General features: G+C 32.1%; 1 protein-coding gene across 5 annotated transcripts in view; it reads left to right on the plus strand.

Moving 5' to 3' along the window:
• LOC112681283 (calcium/calmodulin-dependent 3',5'-cyclic nucleotide phosphodiesterase 1A-like) overlaps nt 1-21,457 on the plus strand; it is a 455,395-nt gene that overhangs the window by 284,366 nt on the left and 149,572 nt on the right. The gene's annotated exons all lie outside the window — the stretch shown is intronic.

Here is a 21,457-nt window from a genome sequence, read left to right on the forward strand (position 1 = left end):
TATAATGGTTGAGTGGAAAGTGACAGAGCTGCGTTTGAAATGTAAAATAAAAAATAAGAAAAAAGTGCTTAATTTATATATAGTCAGTCAGTTGATAGACGTTTTGATGGGATCAGCTCAATGTACGGGGCAATCACTATTATTGTGTATACTGCCAAGAGATAAACAAACTTATTATTGCCCCGTAACTTTCGGGACTTTGTTCTGGGGAAGGGAGAAAAAAAAATCAAAAACACTCGAAACTTTAATTTGAGTCACGAAAATTATTTTTTTTTTTTTTACGAGATTCGATATTTGCATAGAATGAAAACGTATTCCCGCGATCGTTCCCCGAAATCGTCGACGCTTACGCTCTTGTCACACCAAGTTACGTCTTGCGGTGCCCGTTTTAATAAAGTCTTACATAGGTATATAAACCGGGTGTACAGCTGGATTGTGGATGGCGTTTAATTTCATGCCACCGCTGACTCCGGGTGTATATAAATACGGTTTCAGCGGCGGTCGAATTCAATTAAAACGTCAAAAATGTTTATTAAAAATTTCCCACTGCAATATTCATGTCAGTCGACGATATAGCTATGTGGGGTGGTGTTGGTAGCGGTCGTCGTAACCAGGGACGGGCGTGGTAGGCGTCAACCCATTCACGGTTTAATCCAATAAAATAGGCAAACGACATTATATAGCGATGGGATTAGATAATTTAAATGCATCAATTGTCTTTAGGTACTGACGGAATACACCAAATGTGATAATATTTCGATTTCTGTTAAAGACGTAACAAATTGTCGAGAAAACAAATATCTGGGTAGGTCTAAACACTGATGACGTCTAAATGTAGAGTCGCATTGTATTGTATCAAGGTGTGGTTTTCTTTCAGTGTTTAGACTCGTCTTCTTGGCGCCACTTATCCACATTATCATAAGAAATTTGGAAGTCGAAGGAATGTGTTCGGTTTGATTGTTGGTAAAGACAAAATCGGATCGTTAACATCGCAAGACAAGTTATAATAATATGGTAAAATTCTTTGGTACTCAAGAAAAACATGATAAGTCGAAAGTTTGAAATTTTCGAAATTAAAAATTAAAATACAAATAAGAAATAAAATAAATAAATTATATTTTAAAAAATAGTAAGTAATTATAAGTTATAACTTTTTTTCAACTTGGCATATTTTTTCTGACCATCCCAAAATCATCACTTATTACGAATCGGTTGAAGTGAAATGTCATGACATATCTTTGCTAAAACAATGTTTTATTAAAGCTCTGTAAAATTTTTACAAAAAAAAAAAAATTGATATCGATGTCCTATGTTACAAAACATTGCGTTGCGATTTCTTAAATACGTCAACGTTGTAAAAAATTATGAAATTTTGAGAGTCGGTTCAAAAAAAGAAAATAAAAAGCAAAAGAGTGGAACAAATAAAAACTTTATATGAGTATTAGAATAAAAATATATGCTGACGCGTTTATAATTTAGCTTTATACTGTGTAAAACTCGTTTGGATGAAAAACGTATTAAACTTCAACAACATAATTTAAATAAACAACAACAGAATAAATAAAAAATATAAATAATAATTGCGTTTTAACGAAGCAAAATGTTCAAAACTTGAAAAAATAATGTTTGCGCCTTATGTCTTATTATAATATAAACACGTATAGTGTTTGTCATTTTGAATTTATATGATCGTATTTTTAAAAATAATTTTAATATCATTGGAATGAAGTGTACCAAATTAATATTCTCCCAGAGTTTCGTTAAAAAAAAAAAATATATATATATATAACGCTTATATTTCGTTTAGGAATTAAAAGAAAAACCGCTCATTTTTTACGGTCTTCTGAACCCTCCGAACAATTTAAGACTATAATCGTCATTCGGAAAACATCATTCACATAATTACGCTCGGAAATCTTACAAGGTTTTTTTTACGTCTGAACAGGTGTACAATAATAATAATCATTAAAACATAATCATAGTGTAGGTTTATAGCTGTCCGGAAAAACAGCTTGGAAAAGAAAAATATAAAGTTTAAAAGCACCGAGATAGTATTAAAACGATTTTCTGTTCAACGGTTATTGTCGAATTTCCGTTCGTATTTTAATTTACCGCCTGCGCGTGTGCGTTACATGACTAACGGGTTTTTTCCGTCGCTGCCCTCACGTGCTGTTTATCTATGCTCTCTGCAATTAAGTCGTATTGATGATAAGTTCAATAGTTTCGTCCGTTGCACGCGCGTGCGTTATGAACGTGAGGGGATAGATTCGAAAAAAAATACCGTTTTGGGTGCACAACGTTCGGGCGGGATAACTTCATTATGTGTCGTTTTGTAGAAAAAACTAATTGATAAATTTAATTCGACCGAACGCGTAGTTGCGTCACTGCGATCAAACCCCTAAGATAGGCCCAAATATATTTAATCATTTTTTATGCGAACCGTACCCCAATTGCAATCTTGTTCTAAGACTACGCACTGTGTAAACTGCGTCCGGGTCCTTGTATGAACCGATGTGGAATGTACGCTGCGGCCGAAAAAAAATACATTTAAAACGGTACATTACCTAACCGATATTATTTTACAGAAATATTTTTTCTGATACGATACCAACACGTTACCGGATCACTGACGGTTACGGTACGTACAAAATCGGTATTCATAGCAGTAGATATGTCGTGAGTTCAATAGGCTCGATAATCAACAGTGTTACGTCGACCGAACGGTTCACGTCTTAGTGTGAAAAGCGCTTGAAAATTGTTTCAGATTTCGAAAAAAAATTAATCGTCCTTTAAATTGGGCATGAAACGGCAAAAAAATTTGAAAGACAATATCTAAAGACATGGATACATTTGGTTATTAATCAAAATTCTAGGCATTTACAATTAAGTCAATAATTAATAAATTCCAAAAGGTAAAATGTTTTTCGTAGTACACAAATATTTTGAATTCTTTACTGATACTTGGTATAGATATACCAAGTACAGAATAATTTTATATTGATAATAATAATAATCATTTTAATTAAATAATAATAATACATTACATGAACAATAATATAAGAGTTTTTGTATTTATGTGTATTTAATATAATTTTGAAAAATTTTACTATCCCCTTCGATAAAAAAAATCCTAGATTAATCACAGGATAATACACGTGGACGAGTTGGTCTCCACTATGAATTTGTCTGACTTGGAATTTCTACGTGGCAATGTGATTACATCTTTAACAAGTCCGATGTATTTTTTCATTTAAAAAATTTACGTATTAATAATAATTATACTTGCTGTACCTTTTCGATTTCAATTTAACGAAGCAATCAACGTATGCGTAAAATAATATTCGAACCAGACCGTTATAACACTGGATTATAGCTTCGGGCGTGTGTATTAACCCACGTCATAATCTCTTTGAGCGTTAAAATACATGTTTTGATAATTTTATATTTTTATTGGGCTCACTAACAACACAAAACGTAAAATAACAAATTATCCGCTTTCCGATTTACTCGATCAGTATTACATTGTTACACATTTAGTTGTTTGTTTCAAAATGGAATGACATTTTATTGATGTGAAATATTCAAAAACGTTTGTAAAACACTTCAAAATTTAGCTGCAAATATCTCAACATAATATTGTGATCTGTGTCATTGCGTATTGATCGACCTCACTATTATTTTTTAATTTATTAATTATTATCGGACACACTTACGAAATATAACAAAAAAAAAAAAATTTAAAATGTTTAAATAATTGAATTATTACCTTCCATGAATTATAAATGTACAACAATATTTTAATACCCTGCCCACCGTGTACCTACTACAATGTACACGCCTTTTGAAAAGTTATGTTTCCGGTTAGATTTTTAAAATTATGATTGAACACTGGAATATTATTAAATTTGTCGGCAATGCTCATACCGTTGCACTTACCAGTAATACTATAAAAATGTATGAAATAAAATTAAAAAACAAAAAAAATTATACTTTTTTTTTTTTGTTAAATTAATGGCACGATGTAACTATACGTAATAGTATCACGTATTTTATCGACTTTTATAATTTTATTACATTAACCCGAATGTGATAGACAGAAAAAAATTCCATAAAACGGTCCTTTTAGATTTTAAATATTAATTCTTTCCTCTGGAAAAAAAATGTTAAAAAAAAAGGATCGTAACATCATATTTCCTATCGACATTGTTCTCGTGTCCACATTTACGTTTTCCATTCTCGTACTAGTTTAAAAAAAAAAAAAAATTTAATTGCATACTGGGATTTTTTAATTTCTTTTGTACTCTGTCTTTAGTGCAATTAATATATTGTACTCTTGGCTACTTATTATCATAACTTTTTACTATCGACAAATCCGTATAATGCATTTTTTCTGGCTTATGTGAATGCAATTCAGGCCACGCGATAATCACTTAAATATTCTTGCACGGTCTAAACCAGTGTGCCCCAATTTTTTTAATTTCACGCCCCTTTGTCATTTTAAAAAAATCTTACGTCCCACCGCCACAAATCAACTGACACAAAGTATATGATCGTAAGAGTGTAGAGCGAATAATGTACCAGTCTTACGATAATGTTTGTTTCTTTTTAAATTTATTTTTATTTTTTGTGTCTATGCACACTATTTCAAACAGTAGAACTGATTTAATTATGTTAACCCTAAGAGATTTTTGATAGGAAATCAAGTCTAGTTAGTAATTTTAGGTGGCTATTTATTAAATTCCTTAACAGTTTTCCGAATAACTGAGAAAAATATTGATAAAAAATTGCCAACATTTTTAGCCGATATTGAATTTCGAACTTGGCACCAGTCAGTATTTTGTCGCACGATATTCCATTAGACTATATATTATAAATACCAGAATTTTATAGACATTTCATGTTTTTCGAAATATTTGAACGAATTTATATGGATTATATATGCACTTTAATATTTGATTTAATGTTAAATCTGCCTTATCAATAATAATAAAATATTAAAAAATAAAATAAAAACTAATAAATGTTTAATAATCGTAAATTATTAAATAAATAAATATTTTATGTATATATATAATAAAGATTTTATTGACCTTATACTTTATAATATAAAATAAATATATTATATGATGATGAATTTTTAATTTGAAACCGATCGTGCATACAAATAAATACAGTATACTTTATGTTAAGCATTTATTTATTTCTAAGTTTAAATATTTATTTTTATACTTAACAAGAAATTTGTTTCTTTTACTATATCAACCACTTTTATAAATACAAACTGATCCGACTTCTTACACTCAGAATCGTTATTTAGAGAGCAATGGTACTATGTTTAAATGACTAATGCAGCAATATTATGCGTCCGTTTCTGTATATCGCCCTAACTAGGAATTTTGCCTTTTTTTTTCTTTTGATCATAATCGAAAAAAATAATTTGAGGTATAGTGCAAATTACAAAACAATCATTATTTTTTATAAATTTTATGTACTATAATTTATTGTCCTTAAGATAGTATCTAAATTCCTTCCTGGGGAGGATTTCGCCCTATTTGGGAAACACTGGTCTAAACGCTAAATATTTAACAATCGAGTGCTCCACCAGCAGATCGTAAACACAAAAACATTATTACCTTATTTACTAATGATTTCGTATATTACGAATTGTTATGTTTTTTTCTGTATGACATCATTCCTACCTGTGTATGCTTCATTATCGATCAAGTGTCTTTGTTAATACCGAAATGTCTTCTGGCACTTTACGAGGTCGCAACAATACGAAACAAATACCTACATTAGCATTAGACTATAGCATTAATACTCAAGTTTTAGCGCCTCTTAAAACATGCAAACTATATTATAATAATGATGCGCGACACCAATTATTATTGATTTCATTGTATACACATAATATATTGTTAAGTTCTTTATCTTATTATTATTATTATCCATTAAATAAACCCATATAAAATAAATATAAAAAATAACTTAATTTCAAACGTTCGAATTTGGTGTACATCACATTTGCATTCAGCAATATTAATAAATAATCCGTGAACGCATATTTTCTGTCTATATATTATATTGATTGTACTTTGGGATTAAGGAATAATAATATGTACGTAAAAAAAAAAAGTCTTACTTGAAAAATGTGTAGGTACATTTAAAAAATTCCATCATGATAATAGATACAATAATTATTGGGTAGTTTATAAAAAAGAGAAAAAAAAATGGGACTTATGCCAAATATCATAACTTCTTGAAAGAATTCGATAATTCGGTTTTAATGCAAGTTGTTAATAATCGTATTGTATTTTTCCTGTGTACGTACGAATAGTAGGTATTCAAATAGCAGGTGCATATTTAATTTTTTTCAATATTTAATTAAAAAAAAAAAAAAAATGTTTCTTTGCTTAGCCATGAATTATATTATTATCTCACATTTATGATATCATCATGTAGTTAATATAAATTAATAGAGTTTTAAAACATTAGAAGGATTTCAACTATAAGTATTAACGAATTTTATTTTAAAATGTATATACTCTTATAATTATATTATATATTTTATATAACGCCGAATGGGACCAGAATAGTTAGTTGTGTTGTTATATTTTGATTTCGATTTGAGTAGGATTTTGCGGAAATGCGCATTTATTGTTCCTTTTTTCAGGTTACTAGTACGGATGCGCTTACATGCGTGTGTGTGTGTGTGTGTATGTGTGTGTATGTGCAGAGCAATAGCAACTAAATATTGCGCTTGGGGCGAAATTTCAAATCGGTCCTTCAGTATTTTAATTTATAAAAAAAACTCACAAAAAACTGAATATTTTTTTATAAATGCAATATAAATAACAATTTTTCCTTATAATTATATAAGCGTTTGTTAATTTTATTTAATTCAATAACTTATTAAAATATAAATATACCTAATAATCATAAGTAGATTCATCGATATAACATAATAACATTTATAAATTATATAAGTAAATATATAAATACATAATATTACTTTTACTTATTAATAATAAGTTACAAGTAACAATTAGATTAACATTTTTTCATATTTGCACCCTCCCAGAAATTGCACCCGGAGGGTAGACTCCCCCCCTTGTTACGGCCTTGTGTGTGTATGTTAACTCCCATGTAACTATACCGACACTGCGCGCACACAACTATTATAATACTGTATAATAACGTCCAATACGGGACTGAGTGTAACGTAAGAGAACACGTATAATTGTGTATCTCGACACGATTCGTATTTTTTTTCATGACGGCGTGATCGGAAAAATGACAATTCCCACACGTCCCGGAAAGAAATCGGAGAGGGATAACGGGTGTCCCGTAGTATTCGCTACGATGCTCTGAACGTAATCTGATACCGTGGCAGCAGTGGCGGTGACTCTGGGAAAAATATGCAAACAAGAGCGATTGCGTTTTCTCGGCGTGCCGAACGCGAAAATATTCTCCGCACGGTTATTATTAAATCCGTATGGAACGCGATTGAAATATGTGCACGAATTGAAACAAGTCACAATAACGTGACTATAAAATATTGTAAAATCGCGTTGCTGTTTTAGTCGAAATTCATTGTCCACGCAGAGACGTCCGATGACGGCGTTATAGTCGCAACGACACCATGTACTATCAGCATATCATTTCCGAATTCTAATAATAAACAAGAAAAACGGTAGGAACACTTGCACACGCAACATGTCAACGATTGCGATAAACAAAATAATCGTGTTTTAAACGGTATCACATAATGTAACAATAAAATGTAGGTGGAAAAAAATTATAATCAATTTGATTAGACCACTCGTGGGACGGATTAAATAAATAAAAAAATCCAACGGTAAATGTAGCATCGCGCGTACTATTGTTTTAATCTTATAATAACATAATCTTTGCACGGCGTTCGATGTTTACCCCTCTGCCACCGTAGTGTGTGCAAATAACCCGCACCATAAAAAATGCTTCGACCGGGATCGAAGCAATATAACGAGTACGGCGGTACATGGACTTACCGAACCAATGACGTCGGTACCCGTTCGAACGATTAACGGCGTAAAAACGAAATAAAAATAATAATCGAACTCGTCCTTGCCGGACACAGGACGCGAATTCGTAAACGATTTACAAAATGCACAAATTACCGTTATAGGTATATGTATCAACTATAATAAGGGTTGTATCAAAATCACATGTGATGTCGAGAAAGAACAAGAGTTATATCTAGTAAGTTGCACCGGACAACAAATCGTCAGAGAATGCAAAATATTTAAGGCGATTTGAAGACAGGGTTCCTAATAAAAATGTAATATTCATGAATCTTATGATAGAAGGGTAATGATGGCACTAACGATATGTGCCAACCGAGCGGAAAATTTGCTTTCACCGAATTCCGATTATATCGAAACAACTGAAAAAATTATATGGATTTGATTTTTATAATTTGAAAATGTTTCACGGATCACAAATGAATCTCAGTCAATTCACTGTCCGGTTTCGACTTTATAATCGATACTTTATTTTAGGTATAAACCAATTTTTATTCCTCCTGATTATCCGTTTATATTATGGATAGACCGAGCTCATTTTCTCGATGTTTAGATGCGTTCCGTGAGAGAGAGTGAGAGAGAGATTTCGAGCGGGGGGAAGATAAATTATCATTATTATTATTATTATTATTATATACTTTACTGCAACAATTTTAAAGTTTTTACTTTTTCCAAACAACAAACTGTGTTTTTAATTTAATATTCTTAAACGAAATTGTTTTCCTAGAAACTATAAAAGTCAAATATCGACCAATTACTTCTGAAATGTATAGTGTTTAAAGTTTAGATAAGCGAAGTGGAGTATAGTGACTTTAAATTATATACGGTTAATTATTTTGAAAAAATTGATCGAGGAACTTAATTTTGAACTTTTACAAAAATGTATCTTTGTAATTTGCTCCAATTGACTCCTAATACTTTTGCCAATTTCGTTTTACTACCGAATACGTGTGTAATTGGTGATTTATTTTCTATGTACTATAGGACTTGTTTTTATCAACAAATAAATGTTATCAAACCACCGTCAGGGGAGCGATTTTCTTTGGTAATTTTTACGCTATCGTGTTAAAAGTATGTTAATAATCATACGACAAAGGTTATCGCTCGTACCGCATGCACGTAGATATCAAACGCAAAACGACGGTGCACAATAGGTACGCGGCTAGCTGTTTTGTTGTCACTTGAACAAACATTTGTGTTCAACTGACATGTAACATACGCTACATGATAGTGCCCGTGGAAGTTGATTGAACGTTCTTGGATATAATTTCTCTGCTGACTCACTCCTCGGAGTGGAGATTATCATCGAGCTTTAGAGTCCGAAACCAAAAGTAATGACTACTTGACTGGTCTCGAAAAGCCAACGGACTTTATTACATCAACCGACTAGATCTCGATTGTTACGTTTTCGGTACGGTATTCGACCGCGCTATAACGTCAAAACGTATAACAATTTATTTCGGCATTTAATCTTTTAAAAAACGTCTAGTCTAATCGAGACGTTCGTCAAAGGCTTTCGCTACAGCGTGTATGTGTGAATGGTAGAATATTTTGTTGACGATTCAAAAAATCATATTATTTGCGTTCGAAACGAAACTCCAATCATTGCGTGCAGTGTTTTTTTCAGGGGCGTGACCACGGGTATTAAAACCACACTCTGAAGAAAAATGTATACCCTCCCGGAAAAATGTATTTATTTATTAACTATTTTCTTCTATGACATATCACATACCTCATAACCTCCCCTCCCCGAAAATATACAATACCCTCCTCCGAATATTAAAGATACCTTCCCCTCAGAATAGAGGTCTATAAATAAACACTGATTATGTGACCCCTGAAAACTTTATCTAATCTTGTATGATGTAGTACGAAGGATAATTGTATTTCTTTTAGTTCGGCCCATTATTGTCCTGCTTCAACGTGATATGTCAACGTGTATTACACGTAAACTCATTATTAAACTTTAATGTTGTAAGAAATTTAACTTTTGATTGTATAGTAGTAAGCATAAATCACGCCAACGTCAATAGCTTTAGATATCATAACATAATTTTCTGTACATAATTGTAGAATGCTAATACTAATATTTTCATTATTTTACTGTGTCCAAGAGGCTCGCTAAATTTTTCATTGTAATTCGCAACACTGCAAACATTTAACTCTATTCGAAAAATTATTTTTCAACATTTATAAGGTATTTCTTTTGGGTATGAATTTCTTTTCTTCTAATTAAACAGAAATCACGTAACAGTTCTGGTTACACAAGATCTTAAACATATGTACAATGTCTGTTAGTATAATGTACACCGAAAGTTCCGTCGAGTCATTGATCATTCAAGAACCGGTGCCAATCGGATGGCATGTAGAATGGGAATTAAATTCGATGAATGCGGAATTCAATAAGAAAAACGAATCACACTGCCATATTAGTTATTCATCAATCTATTGGAATAAGGGAAAAACTCAATTTTAGGCACCACTCGACGCTTCTGGTACAGCAGAATTTGAAGATATTTATTTTCATAATCTAATTTCTTATACTTGTCTTACAAATTGAACATTTTTTTTTTTTTCAAAAGTCCTCGATGACATATCTTAACGTAAATGCGAGATTCAAGTAATAAACTACACTTAAATAATGCATGATCTCAATAGTTATTATACTTTCGTAACATAATGAAAAAAAATAAATACTAACCCTTAGTTGTCAACCGATTTTTAATTGAACGCGAATTTAAAGCGCGTTAAAACGATCGGTCAAAGCAGTGAAATCGCATTTTTAGGGTAGCACTCGAACAAAAAAAAAAAAAGCGCCGAAAACCGGTAAACAGTAATGGGCTGCGCAACATAACGCACTGGATTTCGCTAGTGTTCTAAAATCCTCCTATTGATTCTGGCCAAGAATGCGATCCTATGTCGTTTAGTTATACATACCTATATGTACATACCTATATGTATAGTAAAAATAAAAAAAGGAAAACCGACAACGATAATATTATCGAATAGCATAGTACGACGTGACGTGCGAGTACGGGTAAAGTCTCGTGCGAAACGACTTTGGGTGAAAGACTGAAAGGATCGAAACCGCGCGGTGGAGTTGAGGGGTAGTGGATGCGAGTGCTGGCAACGGGAAATCAAAAAATCTCGAAACGACGACGGCGACGGTATGCCCGTGTGCATTACTACGTGTGTTCCGGATATCGCATTAATAACGGACGCGCGCGGAGCCGACCGAGAACAATATTGTGTATAATTTTCCACGAGAAAAAAATCAATCACCGCCCTGAGGCCATGACGACGCGATGGCTCGAGGCCAAGGCGTTTTGCCAACAACATCGGCGTGTTTGCGCGGGGGTGCGCAAGCCATGGCGGTCGGGTTGTACGACCGCACAACGGAAGAAAGATACGGTACACAGACGTATGAGCCCGTGTCTGTACGGACGGTGTATCTGTTGTGTACTGTGTTCGGTGAGTACGGATACACACTGAAAACTCGTATATTGTGAGTTTACTAAGACAAGATAAGTGATGATGATCGTAAAATTATTTTGTGTCCTACAGTGTTTTTACTTGTCGTCTGATCAAATTTTTTTTGTTTCGTTTTCCGTTATGCGGTACTCGTACACAATTTGTATCTCATCATGTATTAAAATATTCAAATCCATGCACCGCAATGTCTGACTTAACTGTATGAGGGGAGGAAGGTTGAATAAAAGCCCATCCGAGAAATGTGAGGGCTATATTTACTTTAACCCTCCTTCCTCAAAAAATCCTAGATGTGCTCTGGGAGTTAAAAAAAAAAAAAACACTTAAATTTAAAAACAAAAATAAAATACAATAGATAAAATAATAAAAATATAAAATAACTATACAAGATACATTAGGTACTAAAATACAATATGATACTTATATAATCGTTTATTAGTATTAGGCTTAGGGTAATTCCCTTCATGGGTAAAACAGAACTTTTTGAATACTTAGCAAGGACTAGACTAATTGTTTTTATTTTATGCACTTTATAAATATTATTATAACAATTATTGTTATCTTATTACCTTCGAATAATATGGGCGTGTCTGAGTTGGGTCTCAGATAATACTTATGATAAAGATCAAGGTGAATATTAAGTGGGGGGGGGGGCTTAAGCCTATGATAAAGATAAATATCTAATTAAGTCCGATTATAAAAACCATAACATACTAGTTCGGTCCGACCACTATGACAATAAAACCTGTAACTTGTATTGATATACTCGATAATATTAAAAAGTTAATAGATTTGAGTTAGTAAAAATTCTATTATTAAAATGTTACCAATTGTGTAAATTTTTTAATTTTTAAAAATTTAATTTATTTATTCACCAAATATTCTGATTTTTAATTAATAATTATATACCATACATTAGAAACTTTGAAAAAAAAATCTTACCTGTTTTCTAATTTATAGGCAACTGACAGTCCTGTCTGTAAAAATGAGAAGCGACATTTTTTTTCGTTGAACCCAACTAGAGTAGTACTTGTAAAATCGTGGGACCCAACTGGTGTACTAGCTGAAAAACACTGGGACCTAACTAGACTAAGTAAAGGTCTTCGGGATGCCAAGTAATATTTATACAATGCACTCTCTATTATTATTCGGAACGAACCACGTACATATGTAAGAACAAAAAGCCTAAAAACATAACGTTTCTTCACGTGAACACGCGTATACATCATTGCGGTTCAGCGAATCGGTCTAATTGAGTTGTAATACATCGGAACCGCGGGTCGTACGTCAAGCCTGGCGCACTTGTTTTTTTGCGATCAGGGGTATTCGCTAGTGTCCGGACTCGATTCGTGGGCAGTACCCTGGTGAAAAAGGTTGGGGACCACTGCTATAAAAAAACAATAATAATAATAATAATAAGTCTAGAGATTTTTGGACCGAAGGAGGGTGTGTGCTGTGAATCTTAGTCCCTCGTCGTACCAATCAAAACTGGACCGACGTCGGAGACGACGAGGATAAAATGGTATTACACAATCCATTGCATGTCTTACGCAAGTAAACATGACAAAATACGTAATAAACGTGTACACTGCGATCGTGTTTGTATACATGTAGCCCAAACGGTTTTCACTCGTCACGCGAGTCCGTTTCAGTTCGATTAAATTATTTTTGTACCCACGTAACATCTTGCGCACGTGGTGTGTGTACATTTTTGCGCGTCTCGTGTTCGCGAAAGGTCGAAAAAAACGGGATACGTAGGTGCCCTACTACGTCGATGCGAGTTTTTTTTTCTCGAATTTTCGAGTTTTCCGTACGGTCACGACCAGCGCATTGTAATATACGTCATTACAACTAGGTTTCGTACAGAAAAAATTTTAAAAAAACGGGCCAGGGGCGAACATCTACAATCGTGTTAAATGCGTTTCATTGTGTGTACATTGTTATGTGTTGTTACCGTTTATACGTTATAAACGAAATGTTATTTCACTTACTTCACTGCAGTAAATATATTCTCTAGGCCAGTAATTCCCAACAGGTGGTCCGTGGATCGATGTTGGGGGTCCGCGGTCGTGTTCGGAGTGGAAATAACAAGCGCGTGGACTAGCTTGGACGGACGAGGTTGTCAAAAAAATAAAATAATAATAATAACAATAATAGTTTCACAAAAAACTTTCAAAATCAATACAACATCCGATTAAAGTTACTTGTAATTATATATTTGTTATAGGTAATTGTACGTAAAAAGTTATGATATTTAAAAGGTTTCATCGAATAACTCTCTCAGTGCGGTATTAACAATCGTTCATACAATATTACAAAAATATGTGTACCTAATTTAAAAGAAAACGTAAAATACTTTTTCTCTTCGTTAGCATGTTTATAAAATGTGTGTCCGGTCCGATTTGAATTGTAGCCAAGGGTTCAGGACTACTTACTGATTGGGAACCAACACCGTACTTGGCGTTTTTATTGAATTTTGTGGGGCAGCGATATTTATAACGACTACGGAGCGAGTGCGTTTACTGATGATTCGTTCGACACATGCTAAACGACCAACATAATTCTGAGTCGAAAACCGTATAAATTAATTAAGACTGAACAACAGAAAAGTTTTGCGAAAAACGTATCTCGCACGCGGCTTTTGATTTTTATGTCGTCGTTTTCCGCCGTTCGAAAAGTTTTGTACTCCGTATGGCAATAAAATTCAAAGGTTTTTATTTATAGTTACACCGACAAAGAGGGGATTTGCAAGAATTAATTATTTCAATTTTGACCTCGAAAATTCTGTTTCAGTGGAAACCTATACGAGAATGAATGTGTACAGTAAAATGGAAAAACCGTAACGTAAATAATAATAAAAGAAAAACCTCTTGCTTAGTTGCGACAATACGATCACAAGCACCCTGTATTTGCGCCGTGGATCATTTTTATTCAGACGGTTCATCGGTGGAAAAAAACTCGAACGTAACTCGCGTATAGTTTAATTGGGTGTGTTTATATGAAATATTTAATTACAGTTCGAATGACACTGATATAAATGTCATTGTGAAGCATTACATGAATATATAATTGTAGAAAAAATTTAAAATAAACATATTGCAGTATATTTACTCGATATAATTTGGCCGAAATATAGGCTACTCGTATTAAGTATAAGTGTTTCGATAACATTATGCGAATTCTAAAGCATCGGTGTTTTGTTTCATTGTTTCACAGATTTAATTTACAGTGAATATTAGATAATAGATTTACGATATTTTTTTCGCTGATCAATCGAAATACAGCAAACTCTTGAACGTCTAGCGTATTAAGAGTGCATACAACCGTAGTATAATTTTTAAACGCCAAACAAATACCTAAAGTATACATCCGGCAGGTACCGTATTAGGGAAATAGTATACACACGCGTTGTTCGTTTTACGTTAGCATAACGATTATGCGTCTTGGTTTATAATTCGCAGTGCAGAATCCCCCAAGACCAGAAAAAAAAATGCCACTTATGCAGGGGTGATGGGACGACTGATATGATGACCCCGATAAAACAGAATAATCACGTGTTTCGGTTGATAATATTTGAATTCGGCGATCGTGTCTACTTAAATATTCGGCAGCCACTGACTCTACCCCAGACATTGTCCGAGTGTAGACTTCAACCACCGGTCCACGTGATAATGTTAAAAATTAAAAAATATTTTTTTTATGCATATATTTTATGCATACTTTTAGAACCTAGGACGTCGTCGCGAATGCTTTCGATATTTTTGTTTCGTAATTTTTATCATGAGCTACTGAACCGAATGCGTTTTAATGGTATTTATTTTTCTGTTACGAACTATACCAGCGGCGATGATGATGAGGAGCTGATAAACGAATGCTACAGCTGCGGGGTAATGCGCTAGCGCAAACGACCCCGCGTCATAAATTTCTATTAGCTTTCGGTCATTTCGTATCGTAAAACGGGTGGACAAACAAGTTTTACGCTTCTCTGGATTTCTTTTCAATGTACACACATACACACACATACAAGCACATATATATAGGTATATTTTGAATAAAAACATTTTTTAAGATTAATGTATGAAGCATTTTATTGTATTATATTTGTTGTGAACGTTATTTTTATAGATAAATGATATTTTACGTTTTAGAGTGTAAGTATTATACTAAGAAATCACTTAATAAGTGACTTATATGTGGTGTAATAAACCGTGTTAGCGATCATTATCGTATTATACTAATTATTTAAATATTAATTTAAAAAATATATATATATTTATATATATTTATTTTAAATTAACTAAATTTACTTCAGCAGATGAAACTCTTGATTTGATAATTTATTAATACTATGCCGTTGAAAAACAAATTTATAATAATTTTCTTCTTAATTTTATTTTAATCCACAATGTGCAACATTTTTTACTCTTGGCCGTAATGAAATTGCCTATCCGATTTGCCGTTGGACTGAACTTTTTGGAACAATATGATATTATTATAGAACCATTATAATACATTAGTTTAAATATCATACTCAAAAAATTCAACAAAATAAGAATTTCCGGGTAAAAAATGAATTATTAATAGACTTTACAAACAAAAATGCATAAATAGATTAGTTATACATTATAGTAAATACAATTACCGCCACGAAAATAATACAAAAGTACCCGTGGCACCGTCGATTCAAAACTGAATAAAAATTAAAAATTAAAAAATAAAATAAAGAAACCATGTAATATGCATATGTGTGATTTGATTTTATGAAATCGACTGCATTATGATCGAAAAATTGGGTTGAAAATCAATTATTTTGTTCTCGAAAATTGTAATTTTTTCCAGTCATCAGATCAATTCGTGACTATAGATAACGACTTTTTCTTCTTTTCTTTGTGAGCACGAAGTTGGAAGTGACATATTCAACGGGAACACGAGTTATACATTACACCTTTGTAGTGAGTGTCCGAAACACTTGTCCAGTATAAATGCGAGAACCACGCCAGGAGCGGAACATTGAAAGTTTACTGTTGCAGTGCAGAGCCATTATTCCCTCCTGAAACCGAGGATATCTGTAATCTAATGCAAGAATAATTTTCCCACCTACAACGCATAAATATTATGTTCGGTACATTGTAAAGTAGGCTTTGGTTCTTGAACAAAGACATTTCGTCGTCGGATATCGAAGTGCTAATATGCTTAATGGAAAATCATTCCATTCGAATGGACGGATTTGTAGCTAAAGTCATTCGTCATCACATCTTGTGTCACTTCTGTGTGCAGTCTCCGAAACACAATGCCAGTCAACTCCGTTTTTAATAGAATTTATTCCACGAGGACGTATCGTATGCACCTGGATGGTTTTTCAAAGAATCATGCGGGTGATATGAATTCGATAGTTAGGTACAACATATTGTACGAAATAGAAATGAAAACATACGAGTGTGTTTCGTGAGCACCCGAAATTCGTTGTTATTAAACAGCGCGGACAATTCATTGTGAAAAAAAAAGTGTTTTCTCATCGTATCATAATGTATTACGTTTTATTATAATGTTTTATAATACCAACATTTTACTATGTTTTTATCGTTATTTTATATTACATTTTAGACGTTAAATGGTGCCGCGTTTGAACATTATAAATATAATAAATTATACCTGTATTGAAAAGAGCTGATGTAACCGATTCGAATACTCACAAATTTGTGTTTAACACGAATGACGTAAACAGATTATTATGTCTATAAAATTATCGATCGGTTATACTCACTAGGCATATCATAAATAATATCGTTAATAGCGTCTTATGTTAATGCCCTTAAAAAACTGTGGCTGAGTTAACTACTCGTAACTACATGTCTCGCGGAGAAACCTAAAGAGATACTTAACAGATACTTATCCGCGCCGAGCGACCACAATAAACGACTCAATGCATGATCGTACCAGTGTAGATATTTTCTAAAATTTCCCATCATGATGTGACATTATGAATAGATATTATCATAGCGATATGACGTTTCTAGGACTAACAGTAAAATATTTATAAGCCAAAAAGTCATAAATGACAATAATAATAATGTATATATAATACATTTATATTGAATAATACTTCTACACCGAATAGTGATTATATATTTTTAAATTATTAATTCAACTGACATTTATCTTTTGAATATTTATGGAAAATATGTCGATATAAAACAAAAATTACTTAGTCATCAGTTTTATTGAAAATTATAGTGTATATTGTTCATGGTTATTGGTTATATGTTGAAGTGCAAATTATGTGTATAATTCCAAAATATATTACATTATATAACTTATAACTAGCGTATAAAGTACGGAAACCAAAATATATTGTTACTAGACATGAACCCAATGGTAATACATTTTTTCACAATTTTAGTGAAACATATTAATTATATTAAATCGTCGGAAAATAAAACGTTTTAGAAAAATCATATTCCAACCGCGTATTATTGTAGCGAGAAAATCCTCGGCTTTTGTGTTCTATTTGAAGTTCATTGGGAATCATTTTTATTTGCTGGTTCTACGATTTTTTTTCTTTTGTTTATTATTAATTCAGTTTCTAGTTATTTTGTTTATTTTCTTAGTATCGTTAAAAACGGTCACATTTACAATAGAAAGAGTAACGCATTATAAGAAAACGAATACATTTTATTTGTATTTTATCCAATCCTGTTATAAAAATTAAACAACAGATATGAGTCAAAATGGTAGTCAAATAATCTCGGATTTCATTGACAATCGCACCAAATTACCTCCAGTGGACAAGGATTTTTACGAAATTAAATTTAGTACTAAAGAAAATACGATCGAAATGTAAAAATATACTATAGATTATATACCTAAAGATAAGTAGCTCATTGTAATTAATAGAATGGTAGTACCAATTGATTTTTGTCATAAACTATCAATTTATATAGTTTAAAATAAAATCGTGATTTTTTTTTTTAAATTTTTTAAATTTAATTATAATATATATACTTTACACTTAAATAAAGTAAAGGAAAAATTAATGTAATTTAAAAGATAACAATTCTAACATATACGATATAATAAAAAAATGGTTATTTTTTTATCTGTACAACAAATAATTGAATTAGGTTTTTAGAATCTATTGATCGAATTATTTTGTGTAATATAAACTATATAAATTTCAATTACTGAATAATGTCAAAGAAAACTTTATATTTCAACAATTTTAATAACTGACACAATTGTAATATTGTGCATAGAATTTACTATTTACCATATGTATAACACTACATACAGTATCACTTATAATATTTGTGTTTGGAGGTAAACATTACATATAACCACCTTGGAAAAGATTACTACTGCGTATTTTTCCAGTTGTACGAAAGAACTTATTGATATTGTGGATTTCCAATAGCTTGCAGGAGAGATGTATTGAACTTGAAAATGATCTTATTGAACGTGAAAACAAAATTAAAAATGCAAACACTGAACTGGAAGATGAATTCAAACGTGAACATGACTTTTTTAGTGATTATATCATTAAAAAAAAAATGTTAAACCAGGAAATCGAAGAATTGATAAAGGTTTGATCGTTTATTTCAATTAATATAGAGTTGGTAAATTATGACAAACCGAGACAATCAAAACATATTATTTTTAAAAATCCGTAGGAAAAAAATTTAATGGACGAAACTTTTTACAACCAGTTAAAAGAAGCAGATGATGTATTTATTCAGAAAACAAAAGAAATTAAGACATCAACGACTCTTTATAGTAATGATATATTATTATTATTTTAAATTTAGTTGAAATTGTATGCTACGTATAAAGTCGAATTTAGTTCATCAAGGATAATGGAAAAATTTCCAATAAGTCATTTGGAATGTATTAGGTTTATAACAGAAACTATTGTAGTATAGTGTATTGTAGAGCATATTAAGCAAATTACTTTATATGTTCAGGGCTGTATTAATTAATCAGACAAGCGTCTAGAAGCATCTAGAAGCAGTAAACGCCGAATGGCCGCTAGATGGCGGTCTTAAGATGCTCTTATCTAATATTTATCAGTATTATCACAATAAATTTAATATGTGATAAATTCACCAAAATAGTTAAATATATATATTATTAATATAATTTATTATATTATTATACTGTTTAGTTATAAAAGATGTTATGTATAATAGGAATTTAACATTTTCAATAAACAATATCACGAAAACACGCTGTAGATAGTGCTTCAATGTCTTGATATTTTCGAAAAATAATAATCTGTCACACAAAAGTAGAATGTAGAAAATTGTCAATGTTTTGATATTCAACAGGATTTTCTCGAAGTACATTTATTTTTCTTGCACATGGCGTAGGTGTATTGGTGAAAAACAAAATTAAATAAACATAAAATAAAACTAAATAAACATTAAATTAGCGAGGACTGGAGTAGATAGATTTACAATAAGCTAATAAATAAATTTAACAATAACAAAGATAATAACAATAATAAGAGCTCATAATATATTTAAAGGCGAACATTGGTCTTAGACAGCCAATCCATTGCATCGTCGTCGCCCTTGTGAAGTCCCTCTTTCCTCCCTTGTATCTAGTTTGAGGACATTCCTCCACAATGTGTTTGATGGATTGTATTTGCCCGCAGGTTAAGTTAGGTTAGGTGCCAAAGGAACCATAAAAATATTATGTGCTCACGTCCGTCACCAATCAGATGATCGGGCACGTAGTCTTCTCCTGATCAACGAATAGACCGTTGGACCGCTCAGCATATTTGATGTGTTAATGTTATGGACCACAGTCCATTGACCTTCCTGACGTTCCATGGGTTGGTTCTTCGATGGCAGGCAAGTAGATCTGTGTTGACGGACATTACGGTTACAGGAAGGAATTTCCATAGTTTTCTGTTTAAAAATTATTCTTAGTAGCGAAACCGATATAGGATGCCGGGAAACAAGAAATTCAATAGTGTAGGCAGTTTTCAGTAGGTCGTAGTGTCGATACGACTCGTTCCGATTATTGGCAGGGCTGCTTGCGAGGTTGAGATGATGTGCTGCAATTGGACTGATTCGCGCGTATATAAACATATCCGCAGGTGCGCAGACGTCTCTGATTGATCGTGTTCTTCTGAATTTTGTCAATGTAAATTAATATGTGTAATGCCCGTTTGGCACTTTCAAAGTGTCAATTTACATTATTTAAACGCGTCTCTTTTGTACGATTTCTATTCGCTGGTAGCAAGGATATTCCTTCGCCCTCCCAAGCCCTATCGACAACCGGTCGTTTACAAATTGTTTTCATCAACACACACATATGATAGAAAATAACTATACAGAATTGATTCAAAGTGTATCCGGCATTAGTTTAAAAGTTTTGGTTTTTATTAAGAACAAATTGCTTCTAACTGCTAAATATCTTCACCAGGTATTCGTGAAACCTGTAATGAATTAATTACATTAAGTCTCTAATACAGTTTCCATAAAGGTGCCGGGTAGAATGATACTTGTTGATACTAGGTTATACTACGATTTTTTAGGTTCCAATAGATTATCATGTGACTGACAAATCCTGATTATTTGAAATCTTCAGATAGATAGGCAAATAGAGTGATAGGCTTGAATTATTTGAATACTCAAAGGTTTAGTTACATCTACGGTAATATTAATGAAACATTACAATACATTGCATTTTAAGCTATAATACGAAATAATTATAATTATATGAGATTATTTCCAACATCGATTAATGTAAATCTTTGATAATATATATTATCATATATATAATATGTATCAATGATAAATATGATTTAAATTTTCTCGGGCCCTTTAAAAGACTTTATCCCACTTCACTATGAGTATTTTAACATGATAAATTCAGTTAGGATTTGTAATTAAAAATCAGGA

The sequence above is a fragment of the Sipha flava genome, unplaced genomic scaffold, assembly GCF_003268045.1.
Source record: "Sipha flava isolate LNK unplaced genomic scaffold, YSA_version1 102_pilon_pilon, whole genome shotgun sequence".
NCBI lineage: Eukaryota > Metazoa > Arthropoda > Insecta > Hemiptera > Aphididae > Sipha > Sipha flava.